Source organism: Lethenteron reissneri, chromosome 9 (genome assembly GCF_015708825.2).
Source record: "Lethenteron reissneri isolate LAM-NWPU_2019-01 chromosome 9, ASM1570882v1, whole genome shotgun sequence".
Taxonomy (NCBI): Eukaryota; Metazoa; Chordata; class Hyperoartia; order Petromyzontiformes; family Petromyzontidae; genus Lethenteron; species Lethenteron reissneri.
Genome location: NC_083787.1, coordinates 7,221,460 through 7,245,700, shown reverse-complemented (window position 1 = coordinate 7,245,700; position 24,241 = coordinate 7,221,460). Strand labels below are relative to the sequence as shown.

Genomic DNA, 24,241 nt, shown 5'->3' with positions numbered 1-24,241 from the left:
ATGCGTTAATCATATATATCGTAAAATATATAAGGTGCAGCCCTGAAATGTCTTGCTCATGCCACTGTTGGCAGGAGGGCTTCCACGCCCGAGAGCGTAATCCACCCACTGGCCCGACTCTTCTGCACCGCCCAGATGTCTCAGAAGATGTCTGAGTACCTGCAATTGTTGCAACTAAAGCGACCCGAAGATCTTCATACTGTAATTGTGGTGCTGTACACCTATCTCCACTGTTATGTTACGGAGGCGGGGGGGAGATATTTCATTAACGTGATCATCGTTTCGACTGAGAAGCCAGTCGAGTGAATCAAACCAGTTCAGTGCACTAATCATTGCACCACGACAGCAAGTCTATGAAATAAAAACTGAATTTCCAGTCAACCAAGCTGCTGTTCTCGTGACCTCAAGGCATCTTAACTTCTGTGTGATCATTATCATCTCACATTTTTTTTTATAGTCGCACCGTGTGCACGCTTCCTTTAATCAACGATTCAGTCGATTGAGTCGCACGCTCCTCGCATCGAACGCTCGTTCCCCACGTTTAGCGAGGGCGACTCGCCATGCCGTGCACGAATGTGTTTCGACTTTCAATGGCTATGAATGTAGCAGCGAGAACGTATTACTGTAAGAGCGTTTTTTTGTGGGTTTTTTATGGCAGACAGTAGAAAGAGCTGGAATTTATTCATCGTTTGGGAATAGCAGCGCTGATGTGGGAATTGAACTGTCAATGCTGTGACTAACCGGTCAGCGCTCAGTGGAAAAACAAAATGCGCGAACCGATGTCTCAATGCGCGCTCACCTGGTTCGAATTATTGCATGAATGTCAAGTTAAACAATAGAACAAATACATGCAATATATTTATGAATTCGCTGCTGAGTGATGGCCTACACAGCCATTGGGGTTGTGTAACCATACTTCACCACCCTGGTCAGTGCAGGTTGTTGAAAGTGGAATGGGAACAGAACAGCAATGAATGTCGCTGCACTGCCCCCTACCACCCACAGTGCTTATTACACCTGTGTTTAGTTCTTGATGATCGCCCATCTAAGCACCTTCCATGCTTAGCACTGCTTAAGCTACTGAGGTTTGATGGGTTTGGGTCCATTCCGGGTTATTTGGTCAAAGAGTAATATCGGGTATCACTCACCACGCATGTCAGTCCTTGCAGGGAATCAAACTCAGGTCAGTTGCACGCCCAGATAGAACTTTTGAAGGGGGACAATATGTTGTCCTGCCAAGAACACGAAGTTGGGGGAGCGTATGACGCATTTAATATTCATGAAAACATTTTAACAATTGTCCATGACGTACAACGTCCTCAATATATGTGGAGGTGGGGGGAGGGGGTGGCGTGTATTCTTTGGGTCTTTCGGTAAAGTCAAGTAGATAGATTCAAAGAAAATAACAAAAATTGCGACTTTTTTTTCCCTGATGGCGAACGCTTGGGTTTGCAATCGAAACGTCGTCGTTGTTTTTTGTTATTTTCTTTGAACCTATCTCCGTGACTTTACCGAAAGACCCAAATAATATGAATTCCTGCAGTCACGAAAGCTTTAAGTCGGGATGGCGAATTTCCATGTTTGCTCCTCCGGGGTGTGGACTCTAATTGAGGTCACTGGGGTTGCAGAATAGTGTGCCAACCACTGTGACACCACTCCGTTGCCTTAACTCGAATGTACAAGGTATACTACACATTTGTATTACCACTTCAGTTAGTTCATATATCTATAGACGCACTTTAGGTACGATTTGTTAATTTATATACTGCATGTGTGTGGTATCATTAAAATCCCATATACCTGAATGTGATTCCAAGTTTGTACATCAGGGGCAATTGGCGTTTGAACTTGTTTCATGTCTTTCCTACGTCAGCCCAACCTTAATTGAGTATTTGAAAAAAACATCTATACATTAACTTTGGGAAGACAAAGGCAGCCGGGCGTGGTGCTGATAACACTACTCCATCTTGCGACGTGCCATCCTTAATAGGTGCTTGCAAACAATAACGTAAGCATCCAGTCTATTGGTCCGACTCAGGAATATGCGTGTGTGTGCGCGCGCGCGTGTGTGTAATCCTGGCCACCCCAGTCCCCCCACTTTGCTCGCATTCATTGGTGCTCACGAACAACTCACCCCAGCAATCTTAAAAAAGGTGATCGGGACAACTTAGTGATTAAATGTTGACTTTCGTGACTGCAGGAATTTATTTTCTTTGCTTCTTTCGGTAAAGTCGCGTAGATTGAAAAAAAAGGATAATAAAGTGAATACAAAACAAAAAACTTAGTGATTGCAAATGCACATTACCTACACGCGCAATCGCATGTATTCCAATGCGCAAATTGCCTTGGCTTTGTGCCCCAGCATTGCAACACTGCCACAAGGGGTGACGGTGTTTGAAATGAAGGAAAGTGACAGCACCATCTTCAGTGCCACGAAAGATCAGAGGGGGCTTTGCTGTGGGTGGGAAGGAGATTACGGCTGCCTTGGCTCGTTCACACCCCGCCTCGCAGCCCTCCGACAATCTCCCACGCGCTCACATCCTCATCCACTTTCCCTGCTCCGTACCAACCCGAAGCCCCATCCCCTGGCTGCCGCTGCTGCTGCTGCCGCCTTTTGCTGGGGGGTTTGTTTCTACGACCGGCAGACGGAAACCAATGGAGCTCTCCTCGCTGGCTTATTCCCGCCCATCATCTCCTATTCTACCAATCGCTCCCACTAACAAGAACCCACGATATCAAACCCACCCCCCCACTTGGAAAGCAACGCCGTTCTTTTTTTACCCCACCACACCCCACAAGCACGGCCACAGCATCCAAAACCCGCCCCCACCCCACCACCAGCCACCAGCCGCCCCGACTTGCACCCTCCCTTCACAGGGACCTCCCCCTAAATGAGAAAAAAAAATAAACCTTCCAGCGGAGCCTTGATGGAAACAGGGGCGCTCCTCGTGCCGAGGAATGCGCGCTCGCTCTGTAGTCTCGGCGCGTCGGGCACGAACGTGCGCTCCGTGGCTACAGGGAGACCCGTGAGCATGCCCGAGCTTCCGCAGAATCTGCGTGGCAAAGGAGAGCCGGGAGCCGACTGCTAACCATGCCCGCGGTGAGTGCCGGAGGGAAGCGTTGAATGAATGCGAAATGCGTGCGCTGCCTTTCGTTGTTTTTACACGTATTTATATGTTTGCAACTAATAGGAAACACTTGCTTTCTTGTCTTGCTGTGCTGCGCGCCTTTTAAATGTTTTCACGGCGCCAGAGAGACACTTTGACACGGGGTGTCTTCTTATAGGTCGGCGAGCTCGCTCTGACTGTGGACTGAACGTAGGTTCAATATTTTCTGATTGGGTGTAATATCATATGCGCGTCAGTCTAGCTCGAGTTAAATTACGAGACGTCAAAAAGTCGGAGCTTAATGTTTTTTTTTTGCATCAGAAGTTTTTATTGCAATAAATTGCATTCCGTTACAATCAAATAAGTTACAATTACTGGAGTTTAAACCCCATTTTGACAAAAGGTTTTCCATAATTCTACGTCATTCGTGAAATGCGATTTTTTTTAAATGAAAGCGTGTTACAAATTAGGAAGTTGCTTTTTGTAAACGTACAGTATGCATTGTATGTGTGTGTGTGTGTGCACAAATGTCACTCGACCAATCTTGGTCCACTCATTCGCAGAACCACGCTAACCTGCGTGGTGAAGTATGGTCAAAGAACCCTCACGATCGACATGGCGTTGGGAAGCATTCGTCGAGCAGTAGATTGTCAAGTGGCTGAAATTCACAATTTGTATTAATAAACACGTATGAATAGAGCGCATACGTCAAAGTGCCTCTGTATACTCAAACTATCAACTAGCAGTGGCAGAGAGCTGTTACGGGTGGTGCCAAGCCAGCAGTGGAAAATCCACGTTCCCTTGACAGCAGCCAGTCTATTCATAGGGCAACAACTCTGGGCTTTCCAGAAAGTGCCGTTCATACACCGACGAATGGGGAAAAAAGTATAATGAATGCTATAGTAATGGTGCAAAAGGTTAAATGTGTAGGTTAACATATGGTGCATACTTCTGACACATCTGGCATGCATACCGCAGTTCCTGTTCCTTTGAATACAGGTACGGGGTGAGCTACTGTTTCAGGCATAACTACGCTGTCATTCCGCATTACGTGGACTCTATGTGTGTGCAATACCCAGGGCATGTGTGTGCGTGTACGCATGTATACATGAGCTAAATGTTTGAGGAATCTATCAATAATATTGCAGTACATTTGCGTGGGTCTTGCGTGGGAAGGTGGCTTACGATTCTGCAAATGCGAGTTCGATTTTCGCCAATCATTGCGCATAACTGTAAAGCAGAATCTCGACATGCCTTCTGCGCATTCCCTCCGCTAAGTTTATTTTTCAAGCGCTCAAGAGAACCAGGATAGTCTCGTGTGCAAGAGAGGCCCTAGATCCACTCGGCCTCAAACGCTGGAGTGTGGCAACATCAACACTGTGGGTAGACACTGGTGATGCTGGCCACTCAATCCCATTTGTTTAGCTGCGTTGGCATAAAAGAAGTTCTCGCTAACATCGTTTACCCCAGTGGTCTATGATGCCAAACCTGGGTCTCTGACTTACGTGTCAATAAATAACTGCATATATATAATGTGTGTATGTATATGTAACTATACAGAGTTGCTCACGGCCAACACCAGTGACGATTATCTGAACCGGTCCCGGGCCTCCCCTAGGTCGACTCAGCCTCAAATGAGTACCTGGTGCAGTGTGTAAACATCGCCACTCGGGAGACAACGGCGGTCGGGTGTGGTGCTGGCCACCCACCCCCTTTCGCGTACCGTTCCGGCCTTCATAGGTGCTCGCTAACAGCACTTGCCCCTACACTCTGTTAAGGCTATATGGGGGATCTTTATCTTTAGACAGAGTTGCACAGACCAAGAGAATTAGGAACAGTGTGAATCGCCGGTGACTGTGCAGCACTTTGTCGTGGCTGGGTGGGTAGCGATGTGGAGAGCGCGCTCGACTCCACTGAACGGGAGCGAGAATAAATCCTGCTTGGGAGTCGACTGGGCTCATCATTCACCACCCCCCCCCCAACGCCCCGGGGTCGATCAAACGAGAACCACGTGCGAAGTCAGGAGTGGCACTCCTTGGGATAGACCATGCATGGCCCCACCATTGGAATGTGGAATTTCCAGCATTGGCCCAGGAGCTGCACAGGAGAGCGGAGTGCTGACGTAATTTGAGCATGGCAACACCAGGACCTTGTGAAATAGAACAGAAAGTTAATATTATATTTAAACAGTAATTTTGAAGCCTTTGTTGTAATATTTTAACACGTTTGTAAATTTTGTCTAAATAAGGCTATCGTTCAGATGGCATGACCTTTTTTTTTACGATCACAGTATTTTAGTCTCATATTTGTTTGTATATGTGTGAATATCTATCAATAGTGTCACATCGCTGGATTGTGACAGATCACAGCTGAATTTCGATTTAAAGCTTTCGTGACTGCAGGGATTCATATTCTTGGTTCTTTCGGTAAAGTCACGTGGAAGGGAAATAATACAATAATAAAAAGAAAACTATAAAACGCTGTCATTCCGACAGCTTTGTTTCTTCACATGAGGACGGCTGCTTGCGTTGTGGCCGAAACGTCGTGAGAATTTTATTTTATTATGTTTTATTTTTATAATTTTATTATTTCCCTTCTACGTGACTTTACCGAAAGAACCAAGAATATAGATCACAGCTGCTTAAGCCAGCAGTGGACTGACCATGGCTGGCAATGATGTTTTATATACTGCTTAATGCAGTAAAACAAAATCCACGCCAAAGTAAAAAAAAACACAAATAAAGTTAAATTAATCTTTCCAAACTGTCTGCATCTCGAATAATACAACTTTTGTGATTTTTTTTTAAATATAGCCAAATATTCAGCTGAGAAGTAAAAAAAAACTACTGAATGGATGGGGCCTTTAAAACTGGCTTAATTGCTTTTCCAGATTCGGTGTCATAAAATACTCTCGGTATTAACCACACGGACTGTTGACTGAACCAAATGCAATGAACATGTTTATATAAGAAACACCCACCTACGGAGGAGTCGGATGACACTCAGAACGCTATGGGTCCCTGCTGTTAATGAGCATGGGGTATTGTTCGTCTCTGTTCGTGGCCCCAACGCTAGTGGTGGAAATTCCACATTACTATGGTGGGAGTCAGTTTGTGTCGGATAACCGCTGTTGATTGTTGTCTTTCCACCAAAGTGATATTAATTTTACGGACCCTGGAGGGACGGTGAGCTCAGCCAACCCCTGACCAGGAATGAACTCACAATTTTCCAATTGCGTGTTGTAGCTCTTGCTAGAGTGCCAACCAGCTGGAAAATCAATTACATTCGCATTATTTGTTTGCCTGCGGCCACGTAACTCCAGTACCCTTCCTGAATGAGATGTCTCGGGATGCAAGAATTGGTCCATCTCCAATCCCTTTTGAATGTAAGATCTGCTAAGTCTTGTGCCCTATGGCTGTGGCTGATGTAGTCTGAGCTGCAACCGAGAGTTGGTGACTTTTAAGCCATGTGCAAGCACTTGTGTTGCTCATTCACAAACCAAAATTGGCAAAGCGTGGTTGTAAGTAGGGCAGTTTTATTTCTGACGTCATTTCAAGGGAGGTGGTTATGGGAAAGATTTTACAAAACCAACATTCCAACAGCAGCATGAATGAGTAATTACGTGAATAAATCATAACTCAGGAAATACAAAAATAAATCATGAATAGTATTTGCAAAAAAAAAAAATTTTAGTGGATGTTTGAATCTGGCTTGTATTCAAAGGATTGGGCTCTGGGTATCTTTTTTTTAATTGCAAATTCATCTTTAAGAATATCTCTTCATTGATTTGTGGGCACTTTTTGAGATGTGCGTTATATTAGCAAGGCGCAATGCAGCCCTTTAAAGTATGTATAATTTGTAATACTGTAATGAAATATAGCACCTAAACCATTAACATTTTACACAATTTATATCGCGTAAGGAAGGGTTTTGTTAATTTAGATTACACATGGAAAATAGCAAGTCTTGTTTTTAATGAGTAGGGAGAAAAATGCAGTGGATAATGATAATGGACATCATTTTGGAGCTGCTCACGCCGAGCTATAAATGCCCTGATAGTGGCAACGTCTTTGTGCCACAAAACTCGGGGTGTGTTTCTGAAAATCCTATATTAACATGACATTGGATAACAAAACGTGTTCACTAAAGTTTGTTGGTATCTTCACAGAGAGCAACTGCATACAAAATCCTTAATGTCAATTTCCATTTCAGATGAGCAAAACAAAGTAAGGTTTGCATATTATAAATGCCATTCTCTTCATAACCACATTTTTACAGTTCATTTCACTAACCCCATGAGATATGCCAACTCTGCCACTGCCTGTGTAACAAACCTAATTAACCAGCAATATCTACATTATCTGTGGAGCTGTTCTTTTATACATTCTAATGCAATTATCTTAATTCTTTTTCAGAATGGTTAAAATGTAAAATCAATACGTGACGAAAATTATGATTATTACAGTAATTCTATTAATTTTCATGGTTGGTTATAAATTGTTGTATAGTAATATATTTCATTAATTCATAATTATTATTATGTATTCGCATCGAGTGTCTTCTTGAATTCTAAATGCAAATGAGAGAGTATGAGTGTAAGGTGTGGATTTACTATGTTATAATACAGTTATAAAAGACACACATGCACGCACAACAACACATACCACAACAACGCGGCATTTAGCAATAATGGTGATCTCATTATTGTGGCTGTTGTGCCAGGCTAGGTCCACTTTTGAGGTCACATGGAATAGCAAAGCCTTGCTGGCAGGTTATGGCACAAATACAAAGATGCCCCTCGGACCATTAACATACTTTTGGGGCAAGTGTTATTCTTGAGCACCTATGAAGGCCAGCCCAGTACATGAGATAGGTGGCCAGCACCATGCCCGAACGCCTTTGTCTCCCCAGTGGTGATGTTTGCACATCACACCGGGTTCTCATTTAAGGCTGAGTCGACCTAGCGGAGGCCTCGGACCACTTAAGATAACCGTCACTGCTGTTGGGCCATGACCAGGATTCTGACTCGGGTCGCCGGGTTCGTAGCACAGCGCGCTAACCGTGGCGCCGCCGCTCCCCCATAGGGCACAGACACGTGCGTGCACGCACAACGGCCATTCCTTGGTTTTCTAGATTGTGGGGGCGAGTCCATTTCGCGAGAAACCTATTCACCCCAGCATGGTATGCTGTGACCGATACCATAACCAGCTGCCTAAATCTCTCATGTGGTATTGGTGGTGGTGGTATTGGCACACTGCACCGGGTACCAATGTAATGCTAAATTGAGCTGGGGGAGGTTCAGGAGAGAATCAGATTATTCTTTGCCTCTAATGTGAGGTATGGCGAGGAGTCAAACCTGGGCTGCTGTGAAAACACGTGCCCTCCTACACACAAGCACAGGCTGATGATAACACTCCTCAATTTTATGATTACGGTTGAATACAACTAATGTTTCTATGTATGCTGAGGCCGAATTTTTTTTTGGTTTAAATGTGCAATGCATCAGTGGAATTTTCAGCTCATTGAAGTGGCTGGGAGGGTAAGGGGGAGAGGGAGGGGGCTCATAATGGCCATGTCAGAACACTGAGCCAGCACCAGTGAGATGTTAGATTAAAAGTTGGGATCCAGCCACCTGCTATGAAATTACGTTTTCTGAGTGTAGTGGGATTAATTTCTCAGCCCGGAAATGAACAAAAAAAAAATTTGTTTAAGAAAAGTACATGCGTGTTTTGGATTACAACTTAAGTTGCCTCGAGCTAATAGTCAGTATCAATATTCATAAATGTGGTAAATCATTGTTTTATAATCCAAGAAATTGCGCCGTCTAGTGTTGCGTCAGGGAGGCCCATTGAAATGGTTTAACCATTCATTTTGTTGTTTGTATCTTCTAAGGTCATTCCCTGACATGAGGCTCTGTTGGCTAAAGAGGTTCCAGAGATATGTTTACCTCTCGTGACCTGACTCCACTGGGTAGTTTGGAATGTAGTTCGTCAGAGAGTCCCAAATATATATATATGTACGCATGATTGCGCAGTACATTACAGCGAGACAAAGGTAAAGGTGCAGGCCTGCATTTCGTTTTCACCACAACGCAGGTGGCAGGGCCTCCACGAAAATGAGCTCTGGAGAGCTCTACTAGAGGGTATTGGCCTACTCTTCCACACTGACCAGACGTAGATTTGAAGCTTTCGTGACTGCAAGGATTCATATTCTTAGGTTTTTTCGGTAAAGTCACGTAGGTAAAAAAAAAATTATTAAAGTAATTTGTTTTATTTTACTTTTATTCATTTAAAATTTTTTACCTACGTGACTTTACGGAAAAAAAACCTAAGAATACTGACCAGACGCTTTAGAGAAGGTGGAAGGGCCCACACTTTAGCCCATCACAAGCGACCGGCTGTCGATCGGCTGACTGTGATCGTTGCCCATTTCTACTGCTGGGAGATTCAAGAAAGCCGCACCATTGGGCTGAACTGGCGTGCCGGGAGATCGGACCGACGGCGATCTCTGGATCTCATGCAGCAGGTTTCCTACATTGCAGTACTGTAAGGAAAACATGAGCACGTGTTTTTTTTTTCTAATTGCCAGTGCCTTTTAAGTCTGGGGGATGCATACACGCAATGCATATTTCCGAGGTCGTTAAACGGCAGTGGGCAAACACGTGCCCCATGGAGAAAATATAGGCCAGCTGTCAGTCCGGTTTATGTGTGTAGCTGTGAATGAACGAGGGAGGACGAATGATGTCGTGTTGACCCCATACGACTGTGGCTGCCTATGTCTGCTCGCTGTTGCACATCACGACCTTTACGATGAGAGCGTTCATTTGTTTTCGGATGAAGATTGTCGCTTCGAGTTTAGCATGGCAATTCATCACACAGTGGCCACGTTTGTTGTAATGCATTGCTCAATTTTTCTTTTATACCCGTGTATCCACAAACAATTAGGGTGATGATGATGATGTCAAACTCCACAATTCAAAGTTTTACTTCGAACGTGAGCCCAGGATATAATTAGAGGCTCTTTGCATTGCTGGCTCCAGTGGCTCAGTGCTTTGGCTTGGCAGCAGTAAACAGCATTAGCCCATTAGCCCCCTGAGTCACCCAGCCACCTCAATTTACAGATCAGCTGATAGCATTATAACACTGAGCCAATGACCTTTGCAACCGTTTTGCAGAAGTCACTTCGCAAAAAAAAAAAACCCCGTCCAGTTTGTTTGACAGCTTTGCCGCTCGTCAGCAGAGCGAGAAACAATTCGCACGGCAGGTTTTCGTAGCATTGCGACCTTGACTCTTGACCTTCTGACATGAAAATTAATTCAAGGCACGCTGTCTGGCCGTGAAATCGCCCTTGAAAGTTGGTCACGCTGCGGTCTGTCAGGGCCACATCGTGGCTACCCGGAGCGCTGCTGCCCCATGCAGAACGTCATGGCTTGCTGAAGCTGCCTCTTGGGCTGAGCATAATTAATGAGGTGACGCAACTTTCATTTAGTATGGGTAAACAAGGAACTCGTATCTCGGCCATGCATGCAGTGGGGTGACGGAGGAAGGTGGGAGCAGAGCAACGATACGTGTGTGTGTGGTATATTTAAGTGTGTGTGACTGCACGTGGTCTCGGAGTGTACCTAGCCTGGCACGAGCATTCTGAGGAAATGTCACCATAACTTAATGCAGAATGGCATCTGTTGTTGTAGTTTGAAAGTGGCTGTGCAAGTGTACGTGTGTCGTGTGTTAGCGCACTGTGCTACGAAACCAGTGACCCGACTCCGAATCCCACTCACGGCCAACACCAGTGGCGATTATTTGAACTGGACCTGGGCCTCCCCGAAGTCTACTTAGCCTCAAATTAGTACCTGGTGTGGTTTGCAAACATTTCCACTAGGGAGACAACGGTGGCCGGGCATAGTGGTGGCCACCCATCCCCTCATGTGCTGTGCTGGTCTTCATAGGTGCTCACGAACAGTACTTGCCCCAAAAGCATGTTTAGGCTATATGGCAGGATCTTTGTATATAGGATTGTATACTGCATATGAATGTGTGTGCATAATTCTATTTGTTTGTATGGTTGTGGCGCGGAAGTGCTGTGGTTAGCGCACTGCATTACATACCCGGCGGCCGGAGTTTGAATCAACTGGCCAACATTGGTAGCAAATATCTGGATCGAATCTGGGACTCGGCCAAGTCAGCCTTAAAAGAATACCTGGTGCGGTGTGCAAATTCCATCACTGCGGGTACAAATGCGGCCACGTGTGTTGCTGGCCGCACCAGCCCTCAATTGCCGTTTAGGCATTAATAGATGCTCACAAACTGCACTGTGCACGTGTTGTTTCTGCTTTAACAAGTATGGAGTAGTGCTAATCTGTGTTGGTGGTTCTCAGTCAACATTTTAAATGCCACATTTTCAATGCAAGCGCTGTCCTATGATTGGACAGACACTCTTGACATCCTGCAATATATTCTATGGTTCTTTCGGTAAAGTCACGTGACTTTACCGAAAGAACCAAGAATATGAATCCCTGCAGTCACGAAAGCTTTAAATCAAAATTTATCCTGCAATATGTTTTCTATTTTATGCATTCTGTGGACATTATGGATTATTAACAGGGACATGGAATATTTAACATATTTTATCTTATGAAATAGCAATGGCCACAACAGTAAAAACCCTGAATAATACAAAATGACTATCTTGCACATATACATGTGTTTTGCTTTTGAAGGAACGCCTTGTAAAAGTAAAGTTAAATTAAAATATAAGTAAATGGTCGTAAAATTACTGCTGCAGCATAACTCTACATGCATACTATTAACACATTCATAATATAGGTTTTTTTTTTTGCTCTAAAAAAACTAAATTGGTGCATCAGGGTGCGTTGCGGTTCACTGGTGGCCAAGGTAAGGACTGTGGCATCTGCCCACAGCATGAATCAACGTCAAATATTTAACCGGGAACGTCCACACAATTGTGCAAGACGTTTTCTTTTAAAAATACATTTTGCGTGCAAAAAAAACATTGCGTTTTCAACGGCGTCCGTAGAACACGATGACATCATTTCTCAAAGTTAGTGCGATTTCTACTTTTCTTGATTGCGAAATGCTCTGAATGTTGTGTTGGCAGCTTGTTTTAGTTAAAAAATATATATATATTGCCTTGTGAAAGTTGATAAAAACACATGTGACAGGTTTGATATTAATTATCAATTGCCTTGAAATGCAATTATTGCAATTATAATTACAATGACACATTCCTGACTGCAAAAACAGTTATTGTTTTAGCTTATTACGTAATTACTAAATTGCAGCAACACATTACTTGACCTTAAGAACGGCAAAACAGAAACAAATCAAATATGCAAACTAATCGAAGAAATATATTTGTTTAAGATCAAACGTCTAATGTATAAATGCTTGCTCTAGTGAGTTGGTATTTTTTTCTTTTTTTATTGGGTGCAATTGTGAACAACAGCCATATCAGACGTGAGTCCATCTAATCGGCATAATCATTGGATCACTGCAGCTCAAAGACTCAGTCCGTACAAGGCACGTGGTGAAGTTAAGAAATGTCCATGTGTTCGGCACTTGAATGCCTGAAGACCAGAATCGGTAATCTCGCTGACAATGGTTTAATAAGACAGTCATTACTGGCCAAATGGTGCTGTGGTTAGGGAGTGTGGCTCTCGCTCAGATAGGATGCGAGTTCAAATCCGGGTCAGGTGTTGGACTCGGCCCACGATCTTACTACGAGCAATGCCATCACCGTGCCACTGCTCAAGAAAAGCAATCCTCAAGTGAGCGAGCGAGCTCAACAGATGCACGCTCATTTCAAACCTGATATCCGTGTCCAAAGTTCCTCGAGAGGATGGTGCAGTTTCACTTGCACCGGCACCATGGACCTGCACGATGCCTCTGGCCCCGCGGACCGCGAATGCCGCGGCATGAAGTCCATGCCGACGAAGGTGTCTGACGATGTGACGAGAGACACTCGCTCTGGACGTGTGTACCCCCCCCTCCCCCTCTGCTTGCCGGACCTCACTGCTGAATTTGACCGTTGACCATTAACTCCTCCTCTCGAAGCTAGAATGCCGATCCAGAATCATTGGCAACGGTCAGTTGTCTACTTCGCGGTTTCCGATCGTACCGCACCGGCAGGATTTGTAAAGTCAAATCCGCTGGTCAGACATCGAACGTCGTCAGCTTATACCGCTGGACTTCCAGAGCTATTGGACAGCCAAGGCATCCGACTCCACGCCTGTGCAGATGAAGCAGAGCTGTACGTGTTCTGACGGATGTGGAATCTGTGCCAGCAGCTGCCATCGCTCGAGATGCGATGTGTCCATAATGTCAGCCGGCGGATGTCTGCAAACTGGCTCAACATCAACGTCGTATAGCTCGGCACGAGACGCTCCCATCAATCCCCTGGTCAACAATGGCCCAGTGCTGAACATTGGCTCCGTTAATGCTCGACGATCGGACGGCGTTCTTATCCTGGCCAATGAAGCAGCAGCATCAGACATTGGCGTCGCCCGGCGCGCAAGACTCTGCAGTCGGCCACGCATGCTTCGTCTGACCGCATAAACTGCAACGCGACCTGCGTTCGAGTTGGCTTCGACACGGCCAGAACGCCAGTCCGTGCCACCGGCGCCGGTCGTGCCAACTGTTGCGACGTTTCGCTCGCAGTAGCGAAGTGGGACTACGGCGCATCCCCATACTCGGCGTTGTGAGCGTAGCCTTCGTCAACCTGATGTGTGACGACATGCACCAGCTGACCATCGATAAGTGTCCACATGGCCTCTGTCACCGCAACAACAACAGCAGCACCCGTTGGGGATGTGTACATATACCAGCGGCCGACAAAGAAGAGTGGCGGCATCTTGGGCCCACCAACCACGGAGGCTTGCTGGTGGTGCCACCAAAGACGAGCACATGGTATGGACCACGTGCTTTGTCAGTCGCGTGGGGCTCGCTTATGCCGAAGGACAAATATGTCTCTCACTCTCCCTCTCTCTCTCATGAAAAACTCAGACGTGACCTAGAAACTCACCTGTCATCTATAGACTTTAAATTTTACCAGGCAAGGCCCACTGAGCTATACAGCTCTCTTTCAGAAGTGACCTCGCCACAAACGATAGCTCAACGAAGTGGCTTATCACGTGGACATTTATAGCAGCAGACAAATCTTCTAAACGGGTGTTTTTAAATGTGGAGGAAAAAACCAGAGGACCCGGATAAAAATATACGCGACGACCGGGAGAGACACATGCAAACTCCAAATATACAGCAGGCGTCAGGGTAGGGATTGAACCCACGACCTCCTGTATATCAGGCAAGGTAGTTAACATCTCGCCACTGTGGCACAGCATGATATTAATATTTCAACTTAATAGCAAGCTTTTTAATGATTATAATTATTGTACTTTCAGGGTTTCCTATATGAGTACAACTATGATATGTTAACGGTGCTCTTCCTACAGTCAGACTGACCCCTGCCATGTGAATATGGAATTTCCACCACTGGCTAAGTGTCACCAGCAGAGATGAGCATGGGTGCCTAATTTGTTTGACGATGTAAACACCTGAAGGTTTTACACTTTATTAATAATACATTCATGATAAGTTGCATTTTATTTCTCCAGTAATGTCTCAAGACTCCTTTTTTAAAAGATGTTCCTTGGGATCAAAAACCCACAAAGTGCGCAAAGAAAACGCATGCACACGAAGGGGAGAATGCCGCAGAGATAACCTCGCCACCTACTTGCTGCACTGCTTCATATAATCGGCATACTGTACAGCAACGTGCTAAACGTGTTCGGCTGAATACACTCCGAGCGGTGAGGTCTGGAGTTGTGATCCCATTCGGGCAGTTTGATTACAACCAACGAATTGCAACGTGCCCTGTGCACCGCGGCATTCATGCACAGCCACCGACATAATTAGACACAGGGTGGCTATTTAGCGCCTGGCAGCAGAAGTGCACAACACCGCCATAGGCAGAGGACAGCGGACAAAGCCTATCGGCCGAGATCCGCCGTGCTGCATTACGGCAGTGTCACGTGACCTTCCCAAACATCTGGAAGGTTTTAGCAGACTTTAATTTATTATTTACTGATATTTAAAAAAAACAAGTGCACTTAAAGTGGGGTTTCACGGTGGTGCCTTCCTCCATATCGGTGGCTTTCCGTATAGATTCCGTTGCGTTTCTGACCGCCCATTAAATCGCATGCGATTGTTTAATCGAATTCACGGTCACACATTCCAATGGCGTCTTTGAGACTTTTGTAAGTTGAAAGTCAGAGTGATTAAGAGTGGGATATTTTGCTACTAAATTTGGTAGTAGTCAAATAAATATTTTTTGGGAATGTATATTTAAAGAGTGTAATTGGCCATTTTTCTCAGTGCAGGAGACCATTATGATATAAAAAAACCTTGAGAATTTGTGAGGCTCTCCCAGATTAATAACGGGCAATTATAACGTGTGCCTTGACGACTTTGCAAATTTCAAATCTTGATTTGAGGATCAATTCGGTTAATCATCCTAGTGGGGATGTAGGGGGGGGTCAATAAAATATGTACCATTTTGCGAGACATCAACAGTGGTCATCTTGATTTAAAGCTTTCGTGACTGCAGGGATTCATATTCTTGGTTCTTACGGTAAAGTCACGTAGAAGGGAAATAATAAAATAATATTTATATAAAACTATGCAAATTCTCACGACGTTTCGACTGCAACACAAGCAATCGTCATCAGGTGTGAAATCCACAGAAAGAAAATTTCCCTTCTACGTGACTTCACCGAAAGAACCAAGAATATAGTGGCCATCTTATGGAATTACCATAATTGGTTCAAATCCACCAAATATAGATGATCCCCACAAAACACTTTGACCTTTTTAAGTTAATCATCGCTGTATTCATGTATTTTTTGCATTGTGGCTCTTGATCCAATTCGTCCCATGAGAGTCGTGATTCTCCCAGGTGCAGTGAATTTGGCCAAGCAGGAGCGCATTTGCCGCTTGTTACAGAGGTTCTTGGTTCAATCACCGCGACTGCCCTGGTTAATACTGCGGGCATATTGCCCAATAAAATATCGTGCGGCATCTGCTTCACAGTGGATATTTAATATCCCTTTAAAAAGTAAATGACAACGGAGGTAGGCTATGTGTGACAGCGTCAAGGTTAAAGTTTGGCAAATTGGGAACATTACGCAAAAAAATCACTCGATTGGGGAAACAAATGGGAACATCGACCCTTGTTTAAAAACGAGCCTTGAGACTTGGTGAGTAAATAATATAAATGTCAGTTTTATTTAGGTCATTATACACATATATAATAGCCCAGATCTCTCCTTCTGTGACTGTGATTAACGCCCCCGGATTGGTTGAAGTGCGTCACGTGACCGCGAGCTGCCCACTTCGTGAAGCAGCAACATCATGGCCAAAGTGCCGGAGACGCAGCCACGGAAAGCTGACGGTCGATCCACTCACACACGGCTCACTCATACACACCGCTCACTCACACTCACTCACACACAATCGCATGCAGCTCAGAGGAGACGGGTGAGTGAGAGTGAGGCAGAGCCGTGCTCCATCCACTGCTGCCCTGTGGAACCCCCGTGCTCTCCACTGCTGGCCTGAGGGAGAGCCGCACTGTTTCCACTGCTGCCGTGAGGGAGAGCCGTACTCTGTGCACTGCTGCCCTGAGGGAGAGCCGTGCTCTGTCCATTACATTAGTACTCGAGTTTTTTTTTGTGCTTAAATCCACTGCTGGATGAAGGCCCACCGCACGCTGTGCGAGTGGATCGTAAGGATTTACTTGACCAGTCTGTTGGGGGCCGCCGCATGCTGTGGTTGTTGGGGGGTGCTGCAGACTGTGGTTGTCCGGGGATGCTGCAGGCTGTGTTGTTGGGGGGCGCCATAGACGCTATAGGTGCCATAGGCGCCCCCCCAACAACCTTCTTCTTCTTTAGTGCTGCCTAACGGCGTGTGCGACTTCACGATGATATTGGTCCCGGTCTAGCACGGCGTGTAGAGTTTGTGCTGTTGTTAATTGTAGCCATGTTTTGATGTTACTGAGCCATGTTGTTTTTGGCCGTCCTGGTCGTTTTTCCCTTCGATTTTTCCTTCCATATACTCTTAGGTTTTTTCGGTAAAGTCACATAGGTAAAACATAAATTAAAATTAATTAAAGTAATAATATAAATAAAATAACATAATTATTATTTTATTTTATTTATATTATTACTAATTATTTTATTTAATTTCTATTATTACTTTCATTAATTTTAATTTTATTTTTTACCTACGTGACTTTACCGAAAAAACCTAAGAGCATGATTCCTTGCAGTCACGAGAGCTTCAAATCTAGAACTAGTTATGACATAATTTAGCTTACGCATATATGGTTGTTGATTGTTATTCTCACCAATCCCTTCACTCTGTTCTGAGTGGTTCTGTGTTTACAGTGCTCGACTTATGACATACAAAAACATGAGCGGATAATATGTCTCCCTTCATGGTTCATTATTTATTTAATGCCTCTCTATAGAAAAAAATAAGCTTCTTATATGATTCATTGATTGTATTTGTTTACAAGGGTAATACACATTTGAGCCTGAAGCTGTTTTACAAGAATTGCCCACGGAGGACCTTGGGGGAAATGAAAAAGGAAGTTAAGCGGCAAGAGAAATTGTGGCATTGCATAACAAACCAAACTGCTGATGAAACACTGCGTGTCAAAACTGGTCCAGAGTTTGCTTGTACCGAATGAATCTGTGCTCGTGGAATGTTGCACTCCAAGAAGGTCATGGGACCGATGAACCGATGGGTTGTGTCAACAAAAACTTTCATTGTTTGTTAAGACACCGATACATGGGGGAGACGTCAGCTTATTTATTGTGTTGTTGTTTTTATTCTCCACAATTACGCAAATGGTTATTTCGTGCGATAACTTAGAATTTGAAGGTCGTGAGTTCATTTCCCAGTTGTGGTGATTGAATCTCAGGGCCTCCCCCAGTTGAGTCGACTCCTGTCCCTCTACTCACTTGAGCACGAGTACATTTTGAGGTTGATTTCGCGTGGCTAAAATTTCTCAAAAATGTGCTCAAACTATTTATGACCCCAAGTAATAATGAAAGTGCTTCTAGAATGTTCGCTGCAGTTTTGCATATGGAAGGACTTGCGCGATATTTTTAACTGCATTTAATGTTGGTTTGCATAAATAAATTAACAAAGTGTACGTGGTTGGAAAATGTGACTTTTTAAAACTATATTTATGAGCCAGAATTGAGTCGGCCAGACAGCCAAAGGCATAACTTACATTGTATTTGGCATCATTTTAACTCTCAGTTTCAAAGTTGAAAGCGTATTGGCTTTGACAGAAAATATTATTTTTCATTTTGTCCAAGCAAGCGCAAAAACAAATCCAATATACATTACATTTCTGTTGAATAAAAAATATTTCTCTAAGTTGTTTTTTCTTTCATAGTTCTGTTTTTATAACAGCGGTTAAGATGGATGCTTTTTAAAGATGCGATGTCGCGGGTGTATACCAATGTATGTGTTTGTAGATACATACACACAGCCATACAACTAACCAAGGTCGAAGCATTGCTTTGCTCGAATAAGCATTGGGACAGCACTCATTTCTGTTCTTGGCTCTCGGTCGGTGGTTAAACATCCACGTTATCATGGTGGGGGACAGTACTGCAGTCCCGATCGCCATTGATGACTTCACACGTATGGGTCGATCTTTGACCAGGATTTGAACTCGAACGGGTTTCCCAATTTGAGTTGAGAGATCCAATCAGACTCCCGCCTGGCACACGGCAACATTTGACGTGCAAATTAAATGTGTGAGCTACGAGGTGCAGCTGCATGTCGATGTCTTTTTTTCTCCGTCATTTTCCCCGTTCATTTCCCATTGTGCTATCGGCTTAATGCCCCGATACAAATCCACTCAGAAACCTCCAAGAGCAGAAATCTTATTCAAATAATCCTTAAAAAAAAATTTTTTTTGGTTTTTAATCAACTACACAGTATAGGGGGGCACACTGTCATATGCCGGCTGAACCAACATTTTAAAATTTTCGTAGCACCATTACATTTAATTATGTATGTGTTTTTTTGCAGTCACTGGTAACCAGGCTGAAACTGTCAGCTTACTCGGCTTAAGTGTCTGGTTTAATTACAGGCAACTGAGACCCAGACTGAATACCAGAATCTCAGCGGTTTCGGTTCATTGCTCTGATTATAATTATTAAGCCACACCCAACTACCTGAATTAGATATTAACATGAACCAAAGCTATAATCTTTATGGCAATCGTTGGCCATGTCAATACACAGCGCAAGTATTTTTCAAACGCGTTGACACGTAGCTTTGTCAATGTAAATAGTTTGCTTAGTACAAAAGTCAATCGCTCCGCCACCTGTCCCTACTCACGTTTATTTACGATCTCTTCTTTTTTCGCTCTCCACACCATTCCACTCTCACCCCTCCCTGGAATGTTTGCTGCTTAGCGCACGCAACTTTTATAAACGTGTCTGCAGTGAAAAGCCACTTTTAAGACACTTACGATTCGCCCGACAATGTCTCCTTAAAGCCATTGCTTGGCCGTCAATGTGCAGTCAGTCAATGCGGCATTGACTTGGGCCTCAACAAGGTAAAGGTGCAGCCCTAGCAATTGCCCGCTCACGGCACTGCTGGCAGAAGGTCCTCCGCAAGAGGGAGCTCTAGACAGGGTGTTTTTGGCCTATTCTTCCACGCTGGACAGACATCTTGGTTTACCCCCCTCCCCCCCACCAAATCCCACCACACACAATCTGCTGATTGACTAACTGGCAACAAGGTTCACTCGGCCTCCAATTATTGTTTAGTTGCCGTGTGGTCATTTGCAGCAGCAGGGATTTAAAGACGACTGGGCGTATGTGTTGCTAGCCCTGTCACTCCGACACGTGCCATGCCTGCTTAATAGGGGCCTGCTGATACTGATTACATTCCCCAGTAGTCCATCACCGCTTTGAGAGAATAATTGTAATCAAACAGTAATGGGTTCGTGATACACTGTATTGATTTTTTTTCCTCCTGTGACTGACGTGTTTTATAGTAATGGTTGCTATTGTTATGTAAGAGCTTGCGCACTTATATAACCTGTGAAGTGGAATACGTCTTGTATACAAGCTGAAGATAACTTGTTTGGAAAGTATTGAGCCGTGTGAGTGGCAAGCCAGGAGATAATGGCGAGGGAAATGTGCATTTAATGGAAGCCAGGAAAATATCAATATTGGGTTTGCTTAAATCCTAAGGTGCATTTATGCAAGCACGCATTAAGCACCATCATTGCAGCAACACACAAGCAAATCGAATGTGACTGTTATCAAGCCAGAAACCAAGAAAATCCAGCACTTACTTGGGAAAATATTTCTAGGTCGCCTCGCGGGTTCATAATGGCCATGTTACAGCACTGAGATTGTGCTTTTGACGTTTTAGACATAAACTCAGAATTAAACCAGGATTTTCAAGTGTAGCAAAAAGATGATGATAATAATGATGTTTAGTTTTATATTGCACTAGCAGTAAGTACCCGGCGTTGCCCGGGTCTTAAAGATATTTCAAAACTACTCTTAAAAATATAACAGCAGTGTGTACTGACTGTGGTGGAACCTGCTATGATTGCAGCAGTGCATTCTGTGGTGGTACCTGCTTTCACTGCAGCAGTGCATACTGTGGTGGTACTTGCTATGATTACAGCAGTGCATACCGACTGTGGTGGTACCGGCTATCACTACAGTAGTTCATGCTGACCCTATAGCAGTATTTATTGACTCTATAGCACAAAGTACTCACCTGACAGAGTAGCGTGGTGAGGTCTAATCCCGTGCGGTGTTACCTGCTATGATTACAGCAGTGCATACTGTGGTGGTACCTATGATAACAGCAGTGCATACTGACTGTGGTGGTACCTGCTATCACTACAGCAGTGCATATTGACTGTGATGGTACCTGCTATCACTACAGTAGTACATGCTGACTCTAGTGCAGTATTTATTGACTCTACAGCACAAAGTACTTACCTGACAGTGGCGTGGTGAGGCCTATTCCCGTGCGGTGGGACCTGCTGATTACAGCAGTGCAAACTGTGGTGGTACCTATGATAACAGCAGTGCATACTGACTGTGGTGGTACCTGCTATCACTACAGTAGTTCATGCCGACCCTATAGCAGTATTTATCGACTCTACAGCACAAAGTACTCACCTGACAAAGTGGCGTGGTGAGGCCTATTCCCGTGCAGTGGGACCTGCTATGATTACAGCAGTGCATACCGACTGTAGTGGTACCTGCTATAATTACAGCAGTGCATACCGACTGTAGTGATACATGCTATCACTGCAGTAGTACATGCTGACTCTATAGCAGTATTTATCGACTCTACAGCACAAAGTACTTACCTAACAGAGTGGCGTGGTGAGGCCTAGTCCTGTGCAGAGCCTCAGGCCACGCCTAGATTGTCCGGCCGGCCGAGGTGGCACCTTGGCAGTCTGGGGCTGGGCTGCTACCCCTGCCCCCCCCCTCAGGCACGATGTCCCCAGCAGCTCTGCAGTAATATCTACGGCTTATAGTGGTAGCATCTACAGACTGTATAGTAGTAATAACTGCTTGCATCGTGGTTTCAGGGACATGAGACAGTGAAAAATTTACCTGAGCGTTTAGTGTATTTTTATTAGGATTTTTCACGCGACCCTGACTCCCACCGAAGGAAGGCGTGTGACTTGGCATGGGCCATCCTCCCCACCAAAGGTGCTTGAGTTGGTATGGTCGTGCACGCGTCATAAACAAATCAATAAATATCAACTAAGTGCACAAAAATCACAGTAAATCGCTAATTAAACTAATTTAAAGTTGACATGTGAAAAAGGAATAGTGCTTGCTTACGACGTGGTACCTGGCTATTTTAATCCCCCTCAATCCCACTGAAGGCGTGCGACTTGGCATGGGCGCCCCCGCCCCCCCATCAAAGGCACGTGAGTTGGTATGGTCGTGCACGCGTCATAAATGAATGAATAAAAGCAAAGCGCACAAAAATCGCAGTAAATCGATAATTAAACTAATTTAAAGTTGACGGATGTGAAAAAGGAATAGCGCTTGCTGACCGCGGGGCTTACAGCGTGATGCCTGGCTATTTTTTTTATGTTAACCCCATCATTGGAGAGCCAAGCGCGCGACCACACACAACCCCACACACAAACCCACAATTTTTGACTTTTTTACATATATAGAAAATTAACTCAAATTGCATCTCACAATCACTGTGGAACCACACAAAAGCGGGAAGGTAGCTGGGTAGCGAGCCAGTGCCAACAGTTGCCCAAGCTCTGCAGTCCACTAAATGGTCAAATGTTTTCAGGAAACAAGGGCTCCTAGAGAAAACCCGCGTGTGCGAGGGGGCAGCACACTGTCCCATTCGGAAGAGACGGATGATATTCGTCTCCCACTTTTTCTGTGCCACCTTCCCTGGAAAGCCGGGGCTATTCCACCTCAATGCGCACGCCAAGGGAGTTCGGCAAGTTTGGTGCAATCCACCAACCCTCGCCTCCACAGTGCCAGATTACAGGCGTGCACCACCAAAGGTGCAGCCCTGCAATTGCTCGCTCACTCCACTGCTAGCGGAAAGGCCTCCACTAGAGAGAGAGCACTGCAGAGTCCCTCCAGGAAGGTACCAGTAGCCGACTCTTCCACGCTGATGTCCCAGAACAGTTGCCACAAACTGGATGCAAAAAACGCGTAATTTAGGTATTGAACTTTATTTAGTCGACTCTGGCTTTAAGGGCTGAAAGCAATTGGGTGACTGACATTCACTGAGCTGCTCTTTGGAGAATGTGTCGGAGCAACTAGTCTCCAGGTGAATGCGAAAGCGAGAGATTTAAGTGGCTCCAGAAGTAGCACTGTGGTGTCTTCACGCAGTGTTGTTTCTTGGCTTAGTCCACAAAGCGAGTTTCTTCACTCTCATAATCAACGTTTTTGGGTTTAGATGGCGTTATTTATAAATGTGTCGTAACCCTCCACCACCCGACACGGCCAATCAGTAAAAAAGTGTCACGTTGACAAAGGACAATTAGTTCACTGCTTTAGCCCACCGGTGCATTGAAGCGTAATTGTCCTTTGTCAACGTGACACTTTTTTACTGATTGGCCGTGTCGGGTGGTGGAGGGTTACGACACATTTATAAATAACGCGATCTAAACCCAAAAACGTTGATTATGAATAATATTGGTCGCGAAAGCCTACGTGTTCTTCACTCTCATTACACTGGCACAAATGTGATACATTACTCGCAGGTCACACGATTGGGAAGCCACGTGACAGTACCGTCATTGCCCACCGGCAGACCAATGCCCATTTGAAGGCCGATGCTGTGGTTCGACTTGGGCCTCACAGGGACAGCTGCCCCCTTACCACACAGCGTGCATTGAGGAGTCCCTCATCCGTGGCGCGGTGTAAATATGAAGTCATGGTAATAATTGCATAACACCCATTACAGCAACATTGTAAAGAAAAAACAATTGGGGGTGAGGGGGGGGAATCTAAATAATGATCTTGTCTCTGCAGCAATGTATTATGTAACAAGTGTAAGTTTTTTTCCGATGCATTTTTTTTTACATTTTTCAAGAGAATGCATATTTTTCTATAATTTAAAAGTTCTTGGCATGGTATGTAATGCTGTATGTGATTAGCTTTCTCATTGCAAAGTTCCTGCTTCTAATTGGTATTGAGGCAGTCTACAGCCCTTCAATAGTGGTGGAGTTGCCACTTTCTTATGCCTGGGGTGACGCTGCCTAAAGGACAAACCACTATTGACTTCCCCACCGACGCACTCACTAAGCGTTTGCATATTGTATTTTCATTATTATGTAAGCCGAGGCAGCCACTAATCACCCCTTTGATTGTGCTCCTTATACACAGCTGAGCGAAAACACATCGCGTTAAGCGTTCACATTTCTGTAACGTACATGATGAAAAAGGCCAGGTCAAATAGTGCAACGTGACCCACGTAAATTGGCCCTAACCGAGCCACCGCAACGCACTCTGCCTTCAGCATCGAAGGATCGTGTCGTGTTCTTGGAAGTCTTCAAACACGGGGGGG

At 44.8% G+C, this 24,241-nt stretch overlaps 1 protein-coding gene across 2 annotated transcripts in view; it reads left to right on the top strand.

The window, feature by feature from the left end:
- The first annotated feature begins 2,936 nt into the window (after nucleotides 1-2,936).
- Nucleotides 2,937-24,241, top strand: part of LOC133340502 (uncharacterized) — a 145,147-nt gene continuing 123,842 nt past the window's right edge. The window contains exon 1 of one of the 2 annotated variants that reach the window (XM_061548805.1): nucleotides 2,937-3,100. The gene's annotated coding sequence lies outside the window, so the exon portion shown is untranslated. The remainder of the gene's footprint in view (nucleotides 3,101-24,241) is intronic. The other variant, XM_061548807.1, reaches the window with a different exon arrangement.